This window comes from Ovis aries, chromosome 9 (assembly GCF_016772045.2).
Source record: "Ovis aries strain OAR_USU_Benz2616 breed Rambouillet chromosome 9, ARS-UI_Ramb_v3.0, whole genome shotgun sequence".
Lineage (NCBI taxonomy): Eukaryota > Metazoa > Chordata > Mammalia > Artiodactyla > Bovidae > Ovis > Ovis aries.
This window is the reverse complement of record NC_056062.1, coordinates 26,053,006-26,078,725: the sequence shown is the minus strand read 5'-3', so window position 1 is coordinate 26,078,725 and position 25,720 is coordinate 26,053,006.

Below are 25,720 nucleotides of genomic sequence, written 5' to 3'. Positions count from 1 at the left end.
GCTTGCTTTTGTGCTCCATTTCTTTACCAGCTATATAGCTAAGCAAAATGGAACAAGAAAGAGTGTCTTGGGAGAAATAAAATTGCTGGATTAGATACAGGCCACCTTTATACAGAGAACATAAGTTAAACTATGGTACTGCTGAAGAGAGTCTATTTGGCATTCTGCAGAGTTTTATATGAGACTGAGATTGCTGATTAAGTTGATGCCTGAGTATTATCATCTCAGTAATAAAGAGTCCTCAAATTAAAGGGAATAATAGAGTGCAGGGCAGAAGTTGGCAAACCAAGGCCACAGGCCATCAGCCTGTTTTTGTTTTGTTTTGTTTTATAGCCCTTGAGCTAAGTTTCTATATTTTTGGCCTCGATTTGCCTGTTGGCACACAAAGTCTACGATAGTTACTATCTGGGTCTTTGAAAGTTTGCTGTGTGTGTGCTCAGTCACATCCACCCTTTCTGACCCGTTGGACTGTAACCTACCAAGAACCTCTGTCCATGGGATTTTCCAAGCAAGAATACTGGAGTGGGTTGCCTTGCCCTCCTCCAGGGGATTGTCCCAACTCAGGGACTGAACCTGTGCCATCTGCATTTCAGGTGAATTCTTTACCCTCCGAACCATCAGGGAAGCCCAAAAGTTTGTTGACCCCTGTTAAACTGAATAAGAATGTGTTTAAAAATTGGATAAGAATGCATAAGTCATTGGGTCAAAAAGGTCTGTATTTGAATTCTGCCTAGACATATCTTTCATTCATTTGACAAATACTTACTGAGGATTTGATATTTCTTTCTCACTTACCTTCTCAGATGCCACTGTCTCCTGGTTTTCCTTCTTTCTCCGTTGCCCCTTCTTTTCAATATTCTCTACCAATTTCTCCTAATCTTGACCTCTTAACACCAGATCCAGAGCTCACACCTAGGACCCCTTCTCTTTCTCATCTGTGCTCATCATGAGATCAGGTTCCAATCACTCAGTTATGTTCAACTCTTTGCGACCCCATGGACTATAGCCCAGCAAGCTCCTCTGTCCATGGGATTCTCTAAGCAGGCATACTGGAGTGGGTTGCCATTTCCTTCCCCAGGGGATCTTCCTGATCCAGGGATTGAACCCATGTCTCCTGTAGCTCCTGCATTGGCAGGAAGATTCTTTACCACTGAGTCACCTGGGAAGCCCATTGCATTGACCTACATGCTAACGATGTCCAAAATTATATTTCTAGTTCAGACCTCTCCTTCAAACTCCACAATCATAAACACGTGTCTTCTTTAATATTGCCACTTGGTGTTTAACAGATAGATAGTTCAAACTTACCGTCTATAAAACTGACTTCCCAATCTTCATCCCCAAACCTTTTCTTTCTAGAGTCTTTCTCATCTCAGTAAGTGATTGATAATTCCATTCTCTCAATTATGTCAGATTAGGCAAGCCACTCACACTTTCTGAATTACAGCTTCTTCATTTGTAAAATGACACTGCACCCATCTCAAAGGCAGTGCAGAGATCAAATGAGATAATACAAGGCAGATGCTGCTCACAGTATTTGCCACATTTAGCTTTCAATAAGAGTAAGTGACTGAAGCATAACCTTTCAATTTTGCTATCCTAAAGTCTCTCAGAGCCATTTTTTCCTTTCTTTGTCTCAGATCCTTATTATCTTATCCCAGGATCATTACAAAATTCTTTCTAATGGTAGCCTTGATTTGGTAGTAAAGTAGTAATCATAGATAATATTATTCTCCCAATTTAAAAGTGAGAAAAATGAAGATCAGCCAAATGTGACCCAGTGCCCAAACTGGGATTCAAACCCAGCTGAAAAGCCAGTGTCCCATATTCTCCAATAGTATCCATGCTCATCCCCTGGAATCCAGCCTTCAGCTCTCTTATCCCCAGGTGAAGAGCAGAAACTAAGAGGCTGAATATGACAACCAAGAAAGGGAGCATGAAAAACAAGCAGGGGTTCCCAAACGGAGCTGATACATCGTTTGGTCCTCTGGATTCTTTGTGTAGATTCCTGAACCTTGTCCTGGAGTAACAATATCAAAATTTCTGTGAGTAGGGCTCAGAAAAATACACACACACACACACACACACACACACACACACACACACACACACACACGTCCAAAGGCAGTATCAAGCAGTCAGATTTGGAACCTCAGCTCTAGACTCTAAAAGTCATATTTCACAATAATTACAGACAACAAATAGGATCCTATTACTCAAAACTCCAAAGCAGAAGCCCAAAATCAGACACTCTAATACACAAATAAGCAAAGGGAGTAAAAGGAAAATTTACAAAAGAGGAAGCAAAATTGCTAATAGAAATAGTTTTAAGTTGCTTTGTCTACTCAAATTCAAATTAATGCAAACTTTAAAAAATTAATACCATGCTATTTTCAACCTATCAATTTGCCAGTTTTTTAAAATGCAAATACACAATGCCTGTAAAGTTGTGATGAGGTGAACACTTTCATAAACTAATGGAAAAGTAAATATTGGTATTACCACTTTGGAAAACAATTCAGTCACAGGTAACACAGCCTTGGAAATGTCAGTAATCTTTAATTCAGAAATTTACCCTATTATGAATGTATATACAATGAAATAAATCAAAAGGAATAAAAAAAGGAACAGAAAAATTCTGCATGTTAAAGATATTTTTAACAATTTCAATTATGAAAGCAAATAAATAAAAATAAGCCAAATGTTTAACAACAGGGAGAATTATTCAGCATTATTATGTTATTAAGCAGTTATAAAATCTTTCAGACTATACTATGGTATTTCATTTTACATGAGTCTGTAAATATATGTGTCAGGGAAAAAAGTCTGAATGTCCTTACACCCAATTGTTAACAGCAGAATCTCTGAGTAGGACATAATGTTCTTTTCATTTCATTATTTTCAGGCACGAATTTTGCTAATTCTAGAATTCAGACCATCCTGCTCCTTCTGCTGAAAAGGCCCTATCTAGCTTTCCACACTGGCCAAAATGTTTTTATTTTAAGAACTAATGTGGATGTCATCTTCCCTAGGAAATGTCCTTTGTCTCTTACTGCATTGGGCATTTCCCTCCCTATTCCCTGGCATAGATTGCCTTTACCTTAGCACCTGTGTGCTATTCAAAAATTACCTGCTAGTGTATTCACTACTCCTAATAGACTGTGAAGTGTTTGAAGATAAGATGTGGGAGTCGCAAAGTCCTACTCTATAGCACCAGGAACTCTGCTAAATGTTAGATGGCAGCCTGGATGGGAGGGGAGTTTATTTAAGGGAGAAAGGATACATGTATATGTAATGCTAAGTCCTTTTGCTGTCTACCTGAAAATATTACAATATTGTTAATTGGCTATACTCCAATATAAAATTAAGAGTTAAAAAAAAAAAAAAAAGATTTGGTAGTACCAGATGCCCAAAAGTGCTTACTGGATTCAACTCCATGGATGACAGATTGAAAACCCAAAGTAAAACTTACCCATTTAGTGCCTGTGACTTCTCCTAGAAGAAGCTGTAAAAGGCTTTTGTCTTCTCCTTAGGGTATGGAAAGTAGGCGTCTGGGACATTGCCACAGTACTATAAACACGATGCTGAAAGATTTGCAGATTCACAGCATTTTTTGAACCAGAGTGCTAAGGCCACAGGACAACCAACTAACCCCAAGTCAAAAGAAGAGAAGAAGCTTCCAAGAAAAACCAGGATATTATAACTTTCTTAATAATAGAGTTTCCAAATAAATGGAATAAAAACTGATAGAGCTGAAAGGAGAAATACAGAAATCCACAACTAAAGTTGGAGTCCTCCACACCTCTCTCTCATTGATTGCTAGGACAAGTGTTCAGGAAATCAATCAAGATACAGAAGAGCTGAACAATGCTATCTGCCAGCTCTACACAATTGACATGTATAGAAAATTCCATTCAACAACAGCAGAATACACTTTTTTTTCAGGTGTGCATGGAAAATTCATCAATGTAGAACACATTTTAAGCCATCATATGAACGCTCTTTGCTTTGGAAATACTTGTCTTACCTAGACATAAAATTTGCCTGACAAAGCAAAGCACTTTCCAATATACAGATATATCAGAATCAGAATAAGCAACCTTTCTAAGTATTAAATTCCACACCACTGGAAGTATTGAAGGATAGCTTGATGACCATACCTAGATGTTACAAATAGGAGAGAGGTTTTCCAACCTTTAAAGCTAGAAAACCATTACTGAACTTAAATGATGGAGCTAAGCATAAAGTGTATGGCAGAACACAGGAGAGCCAGGATGGAAAAGTACATAACTGACGGACCCTCAGGCTACACAGGAGGCCTGAGGTGCCCTTAGGAGATCCTGAGACTTCCCAGGTAGCACTAGTGGTAAAGAATTTCCTGCCCATGCAGGAGACATAGGAGATGTAGGCTTGATCCCTGGGTCACGAAGATCCCCTGGAGGAGGAAATGGCAACCCACACTCCAGTATTCTTTCCTGGAAAATCTCATGACAGAAGAGCCTGACTGGCTATAATCCATGGGGTTGCAAAAGAGCTGGACACAGCTTAGTGACTAAACAACAATTTGTCTCTAGGTCTCCTGAACTATAGATAATAAATTTGCATTGTCTTATGCCAATTTTGTGAAAATTTGTTACAGCAGCATTAGAAAACTAATACAGCCTCCAAAAGAATTATTGTCTTAGGGAAGAAAGACTTTGGCGCGTGGGTTTCCTTGCTGTACTGGCAATTTGTCTATACTATTCGTACTGGATAAAATAGGGACTTAGTAAGTTAACGATGATTAACAAATTAATAGATGACTCACTGAACAATTATTGGAAGCATTTAATCAAGGGGAGAATGAAACACAATAGACAGAGCTACAGCTTCGGGGTCAGAAGCCAGAATTAGTTTTCTCTCCTCCAACTGCATGGGGATGAACCACTTTACCTCTCCAAACTTCATCTTCTTTATCTACAAAAAGAAACCAAGAATATTCTTTGGTCCCCAAGGTACCTGCCAGTCATAACGCTGTGTGACCATATGCCAAGAAATGTTTGGAAGACATGCCTGAACTGGGTCAGGGGTTGGACTGCTGGCCTTAGAGGTCTTCTCCAGCCCAAAGATGCTGTGCCACAGACAGCGGGACACATCTTATGTAGAAAATAATTCTAGGAAGGCTGAGTTTTCAGAGCCTCCTGGGGGAGGGGAAGTCCTCTGAGAGCAAATAAAGGCACAAGTAGCTTCGGGTCAAGCCCTACTTCTGATTCAGGCCAAAGGCAATGAGAATGCCACAAAGAACATCAAAGGGTAGAATCTGGCCCTGGAACAAGAAGACGGATGGAGGGGAAGTCATGATCTGCAGTAAAACAAATAAATAACCTTTAAAATCACATCTGCAGACAGTCTCACGTTCTTAACTGCTTTCCAATAAGCTTCCCTGGTAGCCTGCCACAAAGGCTGTCCAAGAGGATTTACAACAGATGGAGGCGAGGGATTGCAACCCAGGCTGGACGGGCCCCTAACCATTTGGGTGACGTTGGGCATGTGATGGCAACTCTCTGGCCTGTATGTTTCTCATTTCAGAGTGAGGGGGACTGAATTTGATGACTTCTGACCTTCTTCTCCAGCCTCAAAATCTTACCCCCTCAGCCCAAGCCCTGATTATGGATCAGCAAAAGCACAGTGGTTAAGTTTTATATTAAATAAGCAGACATTATACAGGATTCTACAAAGGAACCCACATTTAAATTTAAATCCTAGCCTTGGGAGAGGGAAAGGAAGGAAAGGGGAGAAGGGGAAATAGGGCAAATTTCAGGAGTGTTTTTTGTTTTTGTTTTCCCCCTTGTGAAACCATGTCCTCAGCCTTTCCCCTTGGGGGAAACAACAGCTCAGAATTACCCATGACTAGTGTCCTGTGATGTGACCCTGCTCCAGCTAGAGGTGTGTAGGCCAGGCTTAGAGCTGGGCTGTCTTCCTGTGCTCAGGCACAACTGTGAACTCCGGCCTCCTAGGCATGAAACCCAAGTCTGAAGATAAAGCTTAGGACACTTAATCCTCTTTTGCCCTTAGCTTTCCGGTTGTAAGAATCCAGAAAGAAGGAGCCCTGGACTATCCCCCAGAGTTCCCATTTTAGGACAGGTCTTGAAATAGTTCATGATGTAACTGTTTCCACTGTATTTATTTCACACCCTCTCCTACCTAAGCCAAAGTTGTGAGAACAGGAACTTTACAGTGATTTTTTTTTTTTTTCTTTTGAGGAAGACCCAAATGAAAATCAAAAGCAGGGAGGATTTATGTTTACCAGATGTCAAAAGACATTCTGAGTTTGAACTTCAACAAGTTAATAATTTTACCAATGCCAATCCTCTACCCATCCCCACCCCCAGCCACCGTATGAATATAGCTGCACCCATGGGATCATTTTGAGTTGATAGGCACCACTTAACATTTACCAGGGAAGAACGAGGGAGCATTGCAAAGTCAAAGTGTTTTTGAAGAACTAATTACATATAATTCCATGTATTCATGAGATGTTTCAATGCAGTGTTCCCCAAGTACCGTACACATACATATGATAAAGTCCAATATACAAAACAATTTAACGTAGGACACATGGGATACATTGAGTATTTTTAGCAGTTGTTCATGGCCGTCCCTGCTCTTACAGTGCAGTCTCAGGAAGAAAATGTATGAAACTTGAAATGATGAGGACACATATTCTATTACCACCTCTTCTCAAGAACCTTCCCGCTTCCAACAGGTAATTATCCTGCTATGGCATCGCCGTGGCAACTTCTGTCTCTCAGTCGCTGTCCCTGCCTTCTTCAGTCTTCCCTTTCAGCTTAGGTTTCTCTTCCTTCGATGGGCCAACACACTGCTTCGGGTCTTTCTCTTCCCTCTCATTCTGCTTTCTGATCCAATACAGTGGAAAATTGGTCCTAAGTCAGAGATGCACACCTGTCTGATCTTCTCTAGAACATACATTGAGCAACTCTTTCTCTCTGGGCCATGATCTATCCTATGTCTCTCCATCTCTATTTTCTTTCCACTAATTTCCTTTTATAAATAAACGTAAGTAAATTAAGACAAAAGAGAAGCTGATTTCAAAGATATTTATCAAATACTAAAGAGTGTGGTGATAAAGTGGATGTGGTCAAAATTTTAATGATTGTACATGAATGACAGTGTGACAAAGACTACTACAGAATTCAGGGTATTTTCCCATTTTTTCCTCCATATTTTTTAAATTTGTCCTTGTGACATCTCATAACAGAAGGGAAGATGAAGATAATTAAGCCACCACTGAGACGAGGAAGCTGTGACTCGGAGAGGTTAGATTAATTGTGTGCGTGCATGCTAAGTCGATTCAGTCATCTCCAACTCTTTGTGACCCTATAGACTGTAACCCGCCAGTCTCCTCTGTCCAAGGGATTCTCCAGGCAAGAATACTGGAGTGGGTTGCTGTACCCTCCTCCAGGGGATCTTCATGACCTAGGGATCAAACCTGTGTCTTTAGGTCTCCTGCTTTGGCAGGCAGCTTCTTTACCACTACCACCACCTGGGAAGCCCCATTGAGTGATTTACCCAAGGTCAATGGCAAGTAGCTGGTAGATCCAGGACCAAAATGAGAATCCACTTCAGCTCCCTTGCTCTTTCCACTTCCTGATAGTGACACTCTTTCCTTCCATCTGTACTTATATATAAATCCTTCATAACTCAAGATATAAATGCAAGATAGAGACTCAGAAGTAAAATGAAGAGACATTTTTAAAAATTCATCTCAGGTAGTTTCAATGTGTGTGTCAAATTAAGAAAAAGTATGATCTGTGGCCAAGGAAAAGAGAACAAATCACTGAAATGTAAATAAGGCCCCCTTATAGAATGTGGCAGAAATATGAAGTGCAAATATAACTCAAGGAAAATAATATGAGCATGACTCCTGCATTTTCAAATATCAGATGTCTGAAAAGAGAGGATGTTAGGAGGTGGAAAAACACAGATTCCGAATGGAGTCAGTGTCCAGGGACATTGTGGTTATTGCACAGTGGGCCCCAGTGAGGATCGAGACGATGATGTGGTGGGGAGAGAGGTGTGAGGGGAGCCAGGCATTGTCTGAGCTGTATGAGCTGCCCCAGCAGTAGACTCAGAACCAGGGGAGGGTCCAAACTGAACTGCAATGGCCTTAGACAAAGCGTGGTGTTAAACCTGAACTTTATGGAGAGTCTTAGGGCATCGTGATGAAGAGTGCAGGTGACGAAGTCAAAACTGGTCCAGGTTTAAACACCAGCTCTCTCATCTACTTGACAGGTGGTTTTAACCTAACATCTCTGTGTCTCATTTCTTCACCCTTAAAAAGGCGGCAGTAACAGTTCCTGTCTCTTACCAACTGGTGTGAGGACTGAGTGAGATAATTCTTCTAAGAATATCAGCACAGAAAAGTCCAGTTAGCTGCTATAAAAGAATTACAAAATCACCCCCCAAAGATGAGGAATTAGAATGACATTGGGTTTCATAAGAGCATTCAAGATTGCAAGGCAATGGAGTAACATCTTCAAACACCAGAGTAAATGTGATTTCCAGCCTAGAATCCCATAACCCTCTAAGCTATCAGTCAAGTATAGAAGGAGATAAAGATATTTTTAGACATTCAAGGTCCCAAAATATTGCCTCCCAGACAGCCTTACTCAGAAAGCTGTTGGAGCCATACTCCATCAAAGTGAAAAAGTCAGCCAGGGAAAAAGATCGAGGAAACAGGAGAAACAACCTAGGTGGGGAAAAGAAGATAATTCCAAGATGATGCTAAAGACAAACTCCAAGGTCAATGATGCAGCCAGGATGGAAAGCAATGAGATGAGATTGGAGCAGGAGACAGAAGACTGCAGAAGGGCATCTCCAAGGGGAAAAAATATTTAACTGACAGATTGCTTAATGCATTTGACAATAATAAGCAGCATTTTGCCACCTAGAAGGGAGTTTGTGGATGAATTTGTGACAGTTACATGGAACAAATGAAAATGCAGGGCAATTTTTATCTCCAGAAACACACACCAAAATGAAATAAAAGAGAAAACGCCATCACAACACATTGTGGCTCGGCCATGAAGAATATATCCTATATACAAATTTAAACACTGGGTATTGGTTTATCAGAACCAGGAGGGGTGTTTAGTGCTGTGACATATGAGAGACCTAATTCCTTATTTTCCAGTTTGGAAGCTGAAGACACATAATCTAAAGTTGCAAAACTAAGAAATGATAATGTAAACTTGTTACTAGGAAACAGATAATTAGAACTGGTCAGATGATTTTTAAAATAGTGGCCCCTGAGTTTTATAAGCCTGTAGTATTATATGAATGTTTAAACTATCTACAGGCACTATTTAAATTTTTAAAAGAAAATGAACTATAGGGCACGTTATAGAGTTTCTGGCATAGAGAAAATGCTCACTAAATATTAACATTTATTATCATTCTCATTAATATATTGCAGGAGAGAACTCCCAGTATTAGCTGTGCATTGCCAGGAGTATTAGTAACCCAGAACCTGTCTGAAGAGAAAAACCATGTTTATCTTCTTTTGTGATAAACTGTTGCCCAACCCCATCCCAAAGTAGCAGAGAACAGGCAAAAATTTTAAAAAGATATTTAAAATATAATTATTGAATGAGCAAAATATAATATTTGATTGCAATATGGGGTTAACTTAATCTATAGGTATGAAAACGAAGTTCAAAATACTTAAAGGGGGGTTTGAGTGTTAATTCTGAATAGAGCCAAATTCAGTTGGTTATGGACCTAGCAAAAGAGGTAATGACAGTTCTAATTCTTATATTTAATATATGATTCTAACATGAGATTTTAAATTCTCATATTGTGTTCCACTAACTTGTCTCCAACACCTCCCAACTCCCAGAATGTTCAATTCCCAAGAAGCTCTTTTATGGAGATGTGGGATAAGACAATGACAAGAAGAGTGGACAGGAAAGATACATGTAAACTATCCAAAACTTTCTAAAAAGAAAAAAAAAAAAAACACTATTTCAGCTCTCAGCAACATGATAGACACGGCCTGCCAAAGTCTTCCAGGAATATCCTCCACAGGCAAGCGACACTGGGACACCCTCAGTCCAACATGCACAACTCTGTATCACAAGCTGACAAAGACCATGTGCTGGATCTCATACTGCCTGCAGAAGTCACAAGAGACCAAGTGGGAGACTTGGCAAAAGGAGCTTTCTGAGGCATGCATCTCATGTAGAAATGAGAGCTTAAGTCATGTATCAGTTACTCTCTGTGTGCCCCTTTGGATTTATTCTGTACACTTTTCCATCCTGCTAACTTGGCCAATATGAATGCCAACTCTTCATCCTCTGACTTCCGGTTGTGAAATGCCAGAGGTCACTGGACAGAGAAAGGTAGTTCAGGCTTCTGGGTCTAGCCTCTACCCCATGCATGCCCACTGCTCTCTGCTAGAGTGACTCCATTTCTCTACTGAAGCAGATCCTCTTTCTGGGTGCAAGGACTTGCTCCTTCCCCTTGTTCTCCAGACCTGGGGGCACTCACAGCTCACTGCTATGGCCAACCTTCAGTATCCTACTCTCTTTCGTATTTATTTCTCTAAACTTTGCATTGAGTCACTTAAAATTCTCCCCCACGACCCAGGGTGAGTGTGGTGTCTGGCCAGCATGACTAATACACCTTTGCTGTGTGTGATGATGACATATTTAACAAAGGCCACCAGGATTTATCATATGGGGAATAGTCAGTGAATACTCTTCATGAATCCCCATACCTCTGGGAGACTTGTTTAAATTGGGTTTATCATATTCTGCCAGTCCACAGTGAAGTCCTGTCAGGTACCAAAGAACCCCCAGTGAGATTCTTACATCCTTAATTACTCCTATTGCTCATGACAAATGAACACAAATTTAGCAGTTTAGAACAACTCCATTAGCTCACAGTTTATGTGGGTAAGTAGTGTGTGTATGGCTTATCTGGGTTCTGTGTTTCACAAAAACAAAACCATGGTGCAGCCAAGCTCATGCTCATCTATCTGCAGCTGGGCTTCTCTTCCAAGCTTATTTAGGTTTTGGCAGAATTCAGTTCCTTGCTACAATAAAACTGACGGTCCCATTTCTTAGGCAACTGTCATCTGAGGATCACCCTCGACAACTAGAAGACAGTCATATTGCTTGCCACATGCACAGTCCATCTTAGAAAACAACAAAGCCTCTGTTACGTTAAATAATTCTCATGCTCTGAATCTGACTTTGTCTCTAACGCCTAGACCCAGGGGCTTCTCTGGTAGCTCAGTTGGTAAAGAATCTGCCTGCAGTCCTGGAGACCCAGGTTTGATCCCTGGGTCAGGAAGATTCCCTAGAGAAGGAAATGGAAAACTACTTCAGTGTCCTTGCCTGGAAAATCCCATGGACAGAGGAGCCTGATGGGCTGCAGTCCATGGGGTCGCAAAGAGTCGGGCACAACTGAGTGACTAAAATGTTCACTTTTCACTTTCACCTGAGTAATTTCCCTCTTGATTAATTCAAAAGATAAGGATGTTAACTATAGCAGTTAAATTCATTTTGCTATACATCATCATATTCACAAGTTCAACTCATACTCCACAGGAAAAGATTAGCAAAGGGCAAGGGTTTTTAGGGATCATCTTAGGATTCTGCCTACCACACACTGCCTTTTGCAATACATGTTACTTGGCTCCACCACCCAGGATCTACACTGCATTGTACAGAGCGTGAGTGGGTGGGACCTGTGTAGTCACATTGCAACCAAGTGTGTGACAATGACCAGGCTGTGGACATGGGCAAAAGCTGAAGTTCCGAGAGGCGCTGGGAAGGGCAAGATGGGATATAGCCCACTCTCTTTTCTATCTTTTTTAAAATATTCATTTATTTTCAATTGATGGACTGCTTAACAATATTGGTTTGATTTCTGTCATATATCAACATGAATTCACCATACGTGTGTCTCTTTTCTTGTCTTTCTTTATGGAGAACTTAGAGAAATGGTTTTTGTGTATAGTCTCCTTTCTGGGGCAAACTGTAGTTCTCAAGGTTATTCCAGTCTTACAGATGAGAAAACTGAGGCTGCAAAGAATTGCTCAAATGCTCAGAGTCACCCAGAAGGAACTGGCAAGCTAGTGTTTAAGTCCAACTTTGACCTTTCACTTTCATGCATTGGAGAAGGAAATGGCAACCCACTCCAGTGTTCTTGCCTGGAGAATCCCAGGGACGGGGGAGCCTAGTGGGCTCCCATCTGTGGGGTCACACAGAGTCGGACATGACTGAAGTGACTTGGCAGCAGCAGCAGCATGCCTCAGTGTAGAACTTTGTCTCTTAATAACCATAAAATATAAGCTCGTTAATGAGAGAAGTAAGGATGAGGTGGGGGGGAGAGACAGTAACAAAGCTGCAGAAGGGTAAAAGGGTTTAAGGTCAGTGATGTCAGTCTCTGGTGGGCAAGTGCCGGAGTGATTTTACTAGTAGGAGGGGAGGTAATGATATACAAGTGGGATGTGTGACATCTTGATTTTGGAGAGGAGGTAACAGCTGGAGATGACAGAGCCTAGGGTGTGTAGATGGCTGAGAAACAGTGGAAGAAGAAATGATTAGATCTAAGGATGCCAAAGGTTGAAAGGTCAGAGTCATGCATAGATGGGGGATGCTAAATCTGCCAAGAATGATATAAGGCAAACAGGGAGAAAAGAAATAACCCAGATGCTCAAGCCATCGATCGATCAGTAGATAAAAAATAATAATAAATTTATAAGGCACCGGTAATATGCCAACCACTGTTCAAAGTACTTCACATGTATTAACTCATTTAACCTTCACATCTACACTATCCCTATTTTTTCATTTAATTTAATTTTTAAGATTACTTCCTTTTGTCTTTATTTCTATTATTTATTTATTTTTAATGGAAGGAAAATTGCTTTACAATTTTGTGTTAGTTTCATTCTACAGCAACATGAATCAATAATAATTACATATATATTCCCTCCCTCCATGTATGCATGCTCAGTGGCTTCAGTCATGTCTGACTCTGAGACCCCATGGACTGTAGGCCACCAGGCTCTTCTGTCCTTGGAATTCTCCAGGCAAGAATACTGGAGTGGGTTGACTTTCCCTCTTCCAGTGTATCTTCCCGATCCAGTGATTGAACCCCAGTCCTCTGCGTATCCTGCAGTAGCAGGTAGGTTCTATACCACTATCAACACCTGGGAGGCCCCACTTTCAGAAATGTGGAAACCAAGTCCCAAAGACATTAACTGACTCGTTCTAAGCTCACAGCTAGTAAATTGCAGAACCTAGATCCAAATCAGGCAATTTGATCTCAAGGTCTATCCCCTTAACCACACGTTTCCCCTACTGCACACACACACACACACAAAACAGGGTAAAATGATACAATATATAATTAAAGCCAACACTTTGGCAACATTTCCTCTGTGTCAAGTAATTTGGGGTTAAAATAACAGTCTAATAATGCTCTTCAGAGCAACTGGAATTTTCAAAGTAGGAAAAGACACCATGGGCAAAGGAACATAACTCCCTCACCCTCAGACGCTGAGTTATCTGGGGTGTGAAAGATGACATATCCACCAGGGAGAGGACTTGTGAAGGAAGCTGCTTCACTAGGGAGTAGAAAGCCTTCATGTAGATCCAAGAGGTGATGGGAACTTTCAGATTGGAAGTTTGGAACACAGAGAATTTGTTCATGCTTCACTGTGGATTCCAGAGAAGCTCGGGGTTTAAGAGGGCAGAAGAGTTGGGAATAAATCAATCTGGGTGGCCTTAGTGGTATGTCCACTGGGACAAGCTAAGAGCATTGGTCTATGATGGTGAGCAAGGAATAAAGGATGGCAGGTATGACTGGACAAGTCCTGAAAGTATGAGAGCATCAGTGATGGGAGTCTTGGATCTGGAAGGAGCTTCATACATGCAATGACGGGAGACTCTCAGGGCAAGCTATCCGGTCCACAAATGTGTTTTATTGGTCTTTACAGCCCCAGCATCCAGCACCCAGCCTGGCTTCCAGCACAGAGCTGGAGCCTATGCTATACAAGGAGTTATCTTGTCCCACCTACTTCTTTTGTTTCATCTTAAACTGCTACCCTCCATGTTTACCCAGCTCTAACCAACTGGACGGCTCTGATGTTTTTCCCAAATCCACCAAGCTCCTTCCAACCTCAGAATTTATATGCTTACCGTGTTATCTGTCTGGACACCACCAAGCTACCCCCAACCACTTTCTCACCTGGCTCTTTCTTACCACTCAAATTTCTACTCAAAGTGTCTTGACCCATCAATCTTTAACATCATACTCCAGCTCAGTTTCTTCATTCTGTTTTATTTCCTTCATACTCACTTATTACCATTTACTTGTCTGTTCAGGTACATATAACTTATTCTTTGAATATTTTGTCTGTACTGAAATGCCCATGAGGCAGAAACTTAATCTGGCTGCCTATCCTCTGCTCTAGCACGTAAAATAGAAAATGAAGTAAATGTTTGTTGCAAACAAATGCCTTAATGACTGTTCAAAAAAATCTTGTTGAAATACATTCAAAAATTTCAAGTACGAGAACTCTGGTATATCTGAAAAGCCCTCATAATTCAGAACAACCTTCTACAGTTCAGCAAGAGCAAAATCTGGCTCAGTATCCCCTAGCCAGATCATCATACTACATCTGCAACTAAGTGTGTGGGTTCAGGAGCTGAAGCTGAACAATTCATAAGGGAAGTAAGCAAATATTTTGCAGGCTCATTTGCCAGAATCATTGCCACCAATTAAAAAGCAATTAATTATGGGAATTAAGGGAAGAGAATGGCCTGTAGGTCCCTTGGCCACCTTTTTCTGAATTACTCGTGTGTCCCAGGGCAAGTCAAGACATAAAAATAAAAATAAACCATGTGCTCTGAAGCCACACTGAGGCTTTGACAATAAAACTGATGAGATAGCAAGTCACAGATAAGGGGACCTAACTGGGTAGAAGATTTTAAAGAACATGCCTTTGAACTTCAAAATAAACAGAGAGAGAAAAGAATTGTTAGAATGAAAAGAGAGAAATAATATAATTTAAAAAAAACACACACACACCATGGGTTAAAGAAAAATAAGATTTACTGCATTGGGAAAACCAAAGAGAACCCATGTGAAGTATAGTTACGGGATGAAGAAATTAAGATAAGCCCTTTCCAGCTCTGAACAGAGGGTATTCATTTGAAAGCAAAGGGGGCTTTTTCTCTTCCACTTGATCCATTTGATATTTTATTTTCTGGTTAACTTAACCTTTGAGTCTTATTCAAGTGATTTTTGACCTAGTTGTGACATGGGGACCTAAAGCACCCTGAAACAGAACTCATTTGTTTATATTGCTTGGCCACTGTGTAATTTCTTCACATTTTCCCTATTTTTAAAAATGTTTTTCCCACCTCAATCAAACCAACCTAGTCTTTCAATCCAGGGCTGCAAACAATAGCTTATTCCTTCAGTACCTTCCAAGATTAAGAAGTGAGTTTGCCAATCATTCAGTTAGTTCTCAACTCTCCACCCGTCTTCTGGTTGAGTAAAGGAAGCCCCAAAATGGTGAAGGTGCTGGCTTGAGAGCCCAGTTGCCTAGTGACAGCTTGGAGGTGAGAGAATTCAAATACTGAGTCAGGAGTTCTTGAGTTTGAATCCGCCTCCAATATGCTCGAGCTGTGTGGCAGTGACCATGACTTTTGCGTGTGCCACAAACGACATTATTTCTCCTGGCTGAAATATTCCTCATCTACAATACAGTGAGAATTACATCAATTTCATAGGCATTTGTTGTGCACAATCACCCTTCTGGGACCTGGGAATTCAGTACAGATACGACACAGAACAGACACATGCAGTTTACGCTCTTTCCATACATTGGTAACTATGACCATTTAATTAGAGCTCAATTATTTGGAGCAGGGGATTTGGGGAAGAAACAAAGAGTGCTTTCTCCTACCCACTGCTAAAAGGCCCTGAAGCCACAACCCCAAGAGGGGTAGAAGGCTTGTCCCTGTCCTTGGGCCTGCTGAGAAGGCTCCTAGCTCTCTCTCCTCCTTCCTAAAGGATTATGCATAAAATTACACATGCAAATTATTCTCTCTGCACCTTGGTATGAAGTATTCTAGAACAACGTCTTCCACTTGGTGGGGGTTTACTACAGACCTTCCAGACATTTTCCATATCACGGAACACAGAGAAAATTTAGCTTCTTCAAACTCTATGACCCAGCATAGGAATTGGCAGAATTTTCTAAAGGGCCAAACAGTAAATATGTCTGGCTGTGTGGGCCATGTGGTCTCTGTGGTGACTCTCAACTCTGTCACTTAGCCTGAAAGCAGCCATAGAAAAGACGGAAATGGAGGAGCATGGCTGGGTTTCAGTACAATTTGATTTATTGGAAACAGGTCTGACAATGAATTTGGCTCACTGACTGTAGTTTGTTATTCCCTGGCCTGACACTAAGTAAAAGCTCAGTAAGTTCTACTATTACTCATTCATTAATTCTAAAAAATATTTACTGAACACCTTCTTTGTGCCATACCCCATCCTAGGGCAAAATGTTGAGTGAAATGATGTAGTTCTTACCCTGATTGAGTTTGCAGTCTACTTTCTAAACAAATATTTACAACATATGAAACAATATAAAAGAAACAAAATACAGTTTGACATAAAGAACAATCTAACATCAAAGGTCAAATATTAATACTGCTTATAAGCTCCCAGAGGATGAGAAATAAATCTTCCAGTCCTATGAAATCTTTTTGGCCAGGCACAGTACTGGGCACACATTAATCACTTCCATGAAAACTTGCTGGCTTTAATATGACAGTAGAGGATTTAGGTTGTCATGGAGACTATGGCAAATCCCTGCCTTTTCCTATCACTGCAATTTCCTCTCTCTTTGCAGAGGTAGCAAAAATGGGCAGGCTAATTGACATGACTAATTTTGTCCTTGGCTTCAAGGCCATAGGGCAATACTAAAGCAACTTGTTCAAATTTCAGAACTCAAATGACTTTGAGAAAATTTGATGAAAAATAGTGTATCATCTCAAAGCCTTGCCTTAGCCTAGGTTCCCCCCACCTCCAACTCCTGCAAGAAAAGTAGAGCCTGGACAGTGGGTTCCAGGGAGTTTATTCTGGAGAAATGGTCCCATGGAACAGAAGAGGGATTTTGAAGAGGGAAACAGAGAATGAAGAAAAGCCTATCCAGGGTGCACAGTTGAGCTGGTCACCACTGTGGGCAACTTCAGCTCAGTTCTGCTACCTCCCTCCAGAGAAACCTTGTGGAATGTACCACATACACGCTACATAAGGGATAGAGGATGTTTATCCACCTGCTTCTATCCCTGCATTGATCAGGGGGCAATGACTCACTTATTCAAGGCTGCGTGTGCCCCAAATGTTTGCACAGATTCCTTCAGAGACTTCACCTTGGCCATGTCATAGATGCTCCAGGGCGAAAAGCAAGGGTAGTAGGAGGTAGCTGAGGCCAGATACTGTTTGGTTTGTCCTGCATAGCAGCTGGTTACCTCAGCAGTGGGTGGAGTAGGGAATGTAGACCAACAGGAGGTAAGACGGTGCAGAAGAGATGTCCAGTCATGTATATACATTCAGCCAACATATAGCAGGTGCATGAGGAAAGAGCTATGCTCTACACACAGTGATCATCCAGCCAGCTACCTGCCAGTGATTCTCACTCCAACCTTCCTCCACTGATCACATTGAGTACAATAAGGATAATAATTCACCTTTGTGTAGCATTCTATAGACATTTAAGAACATCTGATTTATAAGACTTGTGATGTACCTAAAGAGTGAACTATTATTCTTCTCTTTTCTCAGATCAGGAAACTGAGCTTAAATAAGTTAGAAGAATCACTTGCCTAAAGCAGCACCAACCAATGGAACTTTCTCTGATGATGGAAATAAATATTCCATACACTATCTAATATAGTAGCCATTAGTCACATGCAACCATTAAGAGATTGAAATATGGTTCATATGATTAAAACACTGAATTTTTCATTTCATTTAATGAATTTTAACTTGATTTTTTTAAGTTTTCTTCTAACCAAAGTATAGTTGATTAACTAAGTATAGTTATATACTATATATGGTTATATAGTTGATAACTATATAAGTATAGTTGATTAACTATAGTTTCAGGTGTATAACAAAGTGATCCAGTGATATATGTACATATATAGATATACTTTCAGATTCTTTTCCATTATAGATTATTATATGATATTGAATATATTTCCCTTGTCATTGTTGTTTATCTAATTTATATACAATAGCATGTATCTGTTAACCCCAAATTCCCAATTTATCCCTCTCCCCTTGTTCCGCTTTAGTAACCATGTTTGTTTTCTATGTTTGTGAGTCTATTTCTGTTCTGTAAATAAATTCATTTGTATCCCTTTTTTAGATTCCACATGTGATATATGAGATCTGTCTTTTTCTGCCTGACTTACTTCACTTAGTATGATAATCTCTAGGTCCATCCATGTTGCTGCATCTAATTTGAATTTAAATGGCCACATATGGTTGGTGGCTACCATATTGAACAAAGCAGCAGTGGACACTGTGTTTTTAATGTATTATATTCAAGATGTTTTTCACTGTTGAAGTAGAATGAAAGAAATGTGTTGGCTTTCTTCATATTTCATTCTTGCTTACAGATTTAATTCTAGGTGAAACCATTTTACATATATTCTTTCCAATTGTTCTCCAGTTTTATGAAAAAAAAAAAAAAAAAAGGAGGGGCTCACCCAGAAATAGTGCTGATTAACTAATACAGGCTGAGGCAGCAAGAATCTTCACAGCAACAGAACAAAGGACAGCTTCTCCTCCTCCCTCTTCCCACCTTGCATCCTCGTTTTTAGTTTGCACCTGGACACAAGACCGTTTTGTGCTTACAGTATTGAGCAAAAGCATCCTGCACATCTAAAACCATAGCATGTGCCTTAGGGAGCAATGCACCTAAGATACCATTTGTATAACATAAGGCTTGCGTAATTTGGGGGCATTGATGACTAATGGGAGATCTGACAGATTCTAATTCTAGCCTTCTGAGTTTTAAACCCAAGACTTTTCACTTTCTATCTTACCACTTCTTAATTCAAGTATGATAAGTATGTCAAATCCAAGTACATTCAATAAATGATTCACGAGCTACTAAGTTACAGTACAATTGTTATTTAAATATTTATGTGTTGTTTGGAGGGAAAGAGGCATTTTAAATCCAAAGACAGTAGCAGATCATCCATCCTGAATTGTTAGAGAATGAGCCACCTCTCCTTCATACATTTTTCAGAAAACTCAAGCTTACTGTAACCCTTAAAGACTAAGAATTCTAAAATCCTACCCACTTTTGCTGGAAATATTTCTGAAAGCCCACTCTCACTTTCTTAAACAGAATACTTCAAACATTTTTACTCTTTCATCCACTCACTTATGTATTCATGCTTTCAACAAACATAAAACACACATTTCTCATGGGCCAGGCACTGAAAGGCTCTGGCTTTGGGGTAGACCCTGTAAATAATAAGTCATTCTCGCCTCAAGGAACTCAATGATCTTGAATTACCACCCTCCCATCCTGCTGTTATTACTCAGAATAATAATAATAAAAAAAATACTGCAAGAGCTATAATATAATGACAGGTTCCGAAGCAATGCTTTCCCACAAAAATCAAATGTGAGCCACTGAGGTGATTTTTAATTTTCTAGGATCCATGTTTAAGAACAGTCAAGTGAAAAAATGAAAAACAGATAAATGCATTTTTTTTTTTTGTAAGTCAAGGAAGGAGACTTCCCTGGTGGTCCCGCGGTTGGGATGTCACCTTCCAGTGCAGGGGGGCAGGTTTGATCCCTGGTTGGAGAGCTAAGATCCCACATGCCTCGTGGCCAAAACACCTAAAACAGAAGCAGTGTTGTAACAAATTCAATAAAGACTTCTTACAAAAGTCAAAGGAAATAGATTATAATTAATGTTAATAACAGATCTTAACTTGGTATATCCTAAATGTTACCATTTCAACATGCATTCAGTGTTTAAAAATCAAGAATGGCATATTTTGCATTCTATTTCATAGTCTTCAAAGTTCCACATGCATCTCATGCACAGCTCTGTTCAGACTGATCACATCTCAGATGTTCAATAGCCACATGTGGCCAGAGGCTTTTATACTGGACATCAAATTTGAGAGCTAATAAAGTATTCAAGCTTAACTGCCCCTTCATTAAACCAGAGCAGGCACTTAGATATTTTAACTTCATACATCTTCTTTACCTGGTTTCTCACTTCCCCGTCTTTCTCAGGCAACGCTTTTTCCTCCAGTTTTTTTTTTTTTTCATAAATGTTTTTCTCCAGTAAATGCCAGCGTTTCTCATTATTCATGTATTCCTGTAACCTAGAACCTAGCAAAATTGGTAATAGAATCATTCTGTCTAAAAACAGGGCTCTGTTACACAGAGTTCTGAGTAAGGTCTAAAGAAACACATTTGTGGATTAATCGTATGGATTATGCATGGATTTCCTAACTCGGGGTTTGACTTCAACAAGCCTTCACCTCTCTTTCAGCCTTCTCAATCAGTGGTTCTCAAAGTGTAGTCCTCGGACCAGCAACATCAGCCTCACTTGGGGAGTTGTTGGAAAGGCTGCATATTGGTCTCCATCTCAGACCTTCTGAATCAAAAATTCTGGGGATAAGGCGTAGTGTTTTAACAAGTACTTTGGGTCAGTCTGGTACCTGCAAAAGTTTCATAACTAACCTTGGCTCTAAAAACTTCATGGACTTGCAATAAATAGATATTCTTTCACACCTCCATATCAGAATTTTTAATACTATTAACATGAAAAAGCAATAGAGCTAAAATATGCCTTTTACACATATTTGTGTAAGATATTTTTTAAAAAATCAAATTTTGTTGAAAAGACTTCTCTTTGTTAGGAATGGGAATAGAGAGAAAATTATGGCATCCTGATTGTATGAAATCTTTTAAAAACAACCATATTTCAAATAGTTCCTCTGAGGTTTCCACTCCTAGGGACAATCCTTTCTAGAACAGCAGCAGAGGTGGTGACAAATGGTCCAGCCGTACACATATTCTGAAGGCAGAGCCAAACGGATTTGCTGATGGCTGGTGCTTGGGAGGTAGGAGAAAGGGAAGTCAAAGATGCCTCCAGTGTTGTGTTTTGTTTTATTCGGGGAGAGCGGGGGTTACCGAACAACTGAAAGAAGAGTTTCCACTTATTCCATGGCAGTCATTGTTCTGGGTTATTTACACAAATTATCTATTATCTTCAATTCAACCCAACCCCGCAGGCAAGAGAGCAGAGCCATGAAAATCGACAAGATCCTGCCTGTCCCCAGAGCCCTCTGCATCACACACAGTAGCACCTCCATCCCCTTGGGCGATAAGGGTTTACCCTTATGAAGGACTCAGCCTGTGCCAGGCACAGTGCTAGACCTTCCTACATTAATTTTTCTCCATATCATCCTCAAAAGAACCCCACCCGTGAGTGTTGCTGTTGTTCTAAGAACCCATCCTGTCCCTGCAGAGGCACCAGTACCAGCCAGTACCACCTCCCAGCACCTCTCTTCACCTCTTCTTCCAAACTTCTTAAATCTGATGACTCCCAGCCTCCTTTCTTTCCTTCACACTTAGGGTTAATAACTGCTTCCTGTGGTTATTTCATTCTTTTTGCTTTTGCAGTCCTCTCACACTTCACCAATTGACTCTGTTAAATTCTGTCTGTTAAAATAACTAGAGTGGTTTCTATTTTCTACTGATGGAGTGAATCTCCGTTTACTTCCACAGGGTCGTATCTCTGCCATGTCCCAGGCAATGTGCCAAGTGCTAAAGACACAAAGATGAAAAAGACCGAAGCCCTGACCTCCGGGATTCTAATGAACTAGACAGACACATACTATCAATTCCAGTCCCTATAAACCATCATCCCACGCTGTGATTTAAAATTGCCAGTACTGTCAACAAAGTGTGGTGGCAACACAGTGCGGATAGGGACTGATTCTAAATGGAAGGATCTTACCAGCTGATAGTGGAGCTGCGAATTGAAAGAAAAGTGGGATTTAATTGAGAAAAGAAGAATGGATGGAGGCAAAGGAAATGCAAAGATCCCCGAAAGATCAAGAGTGCTTAGAATATTACGGAATCGTGAGGAGCTCAGCGAGTGGGAAGAATAAATACTGAGTGTGATGAGAAAGTGCGGTAACTGAGGCAGGGAGGGTAAGGAGAGCCCTGGGATGGCATGAAAAGAATTTGGACTCTTGTTCTCTCAACTGTAATGGGATGTCACCAGAGGAATTTGGTCAGCGAGGCACATGGCCAGATCTGCCTTTCCAAAAATCACTCACTCTCACCCCTAGGGAAGGAGGTAGGAAGCTGAGGTATGCATAAAGCCTCAGGGAGAGATAATGAGCGAAGAAGTAGCTAGCATGGTGGAGGGGTGTGTGGCAGAAGGGCAGGTCTGAATGGAATAATATGTGTAAGGTTATTCTGAAACATAGGAATCCCAGTGGAAAATTCAAGCGCATTATTCTCGGTTCTGCCGCTCCTGGTGCCGGCAGTAGCCCCATCCCATTCTGCTCTTCTCTATTCTCCTAGAACATTAGTGGGCGTTCTGACTAGAGGCTTTTCAAATCCTGTCTTGTTCAGTGTCTTTTCTCATGAGTATACCATTGGGTCATACTTGGACAGTAAGTTCCTCCAGAGCTCAAGCCCTGTTTTGGGGAACATAGTGGATAGTGCTTAGTTTAATCTCTGAATAACTTCCTCGGCTGAAAGATCATGAACAGTACAACATGGACTGGAACTGGACCCAACTCTGTCATTTACTCAATTTAGTGTCACGTCAACTCTCTAAACTTCATTTTCAATCCGTACAATGGGAATCCCAATACCAACTCATAGCAGGTAACTTACTGGGATGTAAGAATGAAATCTGGGCTTCCCAGGTGGCTCAGTGGGCTAAGAATTCACCTGCAATGCGGGAGATGCAGGAAGCATGGGTTCAAACCCTGGGTCAGGAAGATCAATTGAAGGAAGAAATGGCAACCCAATCCAGTGTTCTTGCCTGGAGAACCCCATGGACAGAGGAGCCTGGTAGGCTACAGCCCATAGGGTCACAAGGAGTCAGACATGACTGAAGTGACTAAGCAGGCACACATGCAAAAATGAAGTCTATAAGATGCCTGACATGGAGCTCAGCTATCTTGAATGCAAGGTCGCTGGGAGAAGAGATCAGTGTGCTGTGTTCTCACCAATTCCATACTTACTGACTGGCTCACCCATTCAAATTAACACTTGCCTCCCTCTTTTCCTTTTATTTTATCTGTATATATGTGTGTGTGTATTTTTTTTTTTTTTGCTTACTTTTGCATGAATGTCACAAGTCTCAATTCTGCTCTGTAGCGTTCTCGTGGGAAGCAGCAGTCCTGGAGAAAGCTCTGTCATGAATTCTTTACACCACTCTGGCATCACAACATGTAGCTTCCCAAAGCCTTCCGGTTACATGAAATGAATTGACCATTCTAGGAAGACAAGGATGGTTATACTTACTCAAGAGAGGAAAAGGAGATCCAAGAGGGGGAGCAACTGTGGAACTCACACAGGGCTAGAATAATAATGTTGGGACTAGAATCAAATCAGGGCTTCCCCAGCGGCTCAGTGGTGGTAAAGACTCCACCTGCAATGCAGGATACACAGGAGATGCAAATTCGATCCCTGAGTTGGGAAGATCCCCTGGAGAAGGAAATGGCAGTCCATATTCTTGCCTGGGAAATTCTATGGAGAGAGGAGCCTGGCAGGCTACAGTCCTTGGAATCACAAAGAGTCAGATACAATTGAGCACACACACACACACACACACACACACACACACACACACACACACACAAACATGGATATAAGCACCTACCACAAAATATTACTATGAGGACAAAATAAGATGAACACACAGTGTAGCCTTAAATATGGAAGAAGATTAATTAAGTACGAGTGTTCCCCTTCCCTTGCTGAGATGGAAGAGTTGGCCTTCATGTGTGGCCCACTGAAACACTTTCAATCGGATGTGACAGACCCGAGGCACGGGAACATGTAACCGAAATTAAGATACCCGCCCCCCCAGACACACGAGTATCTCCCAACTTGTCTCAAAGCTGGGCACAAAAATTCCAGCTTCTTACACTCTTCATGACTCTCTCAGGCTATATTACCAAGTCATGGAGAATTATGAAAATCATGTCATGTTGGTGCCCTAAGCCATGACCTTGGGCAAGTTCTTAATCTCTCTTAAGCCTCAGTTTACTCATCTACAAAATGAGAACAATATTATTACCTCTAGCTTTAGGTTGTAGTGAAGATTATGTGAAATGAAAACCGTGGATTGTTTAGATCACACTAAGTGCTCAGAGTTAATTGTTAACTTTAAGACCAATAATAGTAATCATCGAACCTACACCCCCTGCTTTGGAAGCATGGAGTCTTAACCATTGCACCACCAGAAAAGCATAGCTATTGTTATTCTTCATATTTTATATTACCTTAGCTTCTCTAATCTTCCCAAATTAGAAAGGAACTATTATTATTCCCATTTTGCAGATAAGGAAATTGAGGCTCAGATCTGTTTCATTACTTTTTCAACTTAAAAACTGATGGGGATAGATAGGAGATGTTGGCATGTAAAGGTTTTAGAGTTGCCTAGTCTATGGGGTTGCACAGAGTCGAACACAACTGAAGTGACTTAGCAGCAGCAGCAGAGTTATAGGATGAACCTGGAAAGTAACTTCGGGTGTTATCAACACCAAATTTGGAATTTAACACTTGCAGGTCTAGGATGGAATGTCCATCACCTAACACAACACAATTCATTGCAGGAATACGAGAATTGCTTCTTTTCTGAACAGCTTTTTTAATAATAATTGACATAAAAACTGCATATTAATTGTATACAATTTGATGAGCCTGGATATCTGCAAACTCTCATGATGCCATCACCACAGTCAAAGTAGAAGGCATATCAACACTTCCTAGTTTCTTTATGTCCCTTTGTTGTTGTTATTCTTATTTTGTGGTAACACTTGATACAGGGTCTATTCTCAATAAATTTTAAAGCACACAATACCATATTGTTAACTACAGGCACTGCTTTGTATAGCAGAAATTTAGATTTTGTTCATTAGCATAACAAGCTTTAGACTCATTGAATAACAACTTGCCATCTCCACCATCCCTCAGTCCCTGGTAACCACTACTGGGTTCTCGGCTTCTGTGAGTTTGACTACTATAGGTATCTCATATAAGTGGAATCAGGAGGTATTTGTCCTTCTGTGACTGGCTGATTTCACTTGGCATAATGTCCTCCGATTTATCCATGTTGTTGCAAATGGCAGGATTTCCTTTGATTTTAAAGCTGAATAATGTTCCATTGTACATAGCATAGACTACATTTTCCTTATCTACCCATCTGTCATGGACACTTGGTTTGTTTCCACATTTCAGTTATCATGAATAATACTGCAGTGAATCTGGGAGTACAGATACGAATGAAGGCTGCAATGCAAAAGTGAAAACAGATAAATGTAGAGTCATGCTCGGGAGACAAACTAACCCATTTTAAACTAAGGAGACTATTACATTCATGTCAGCTACTCCTGCC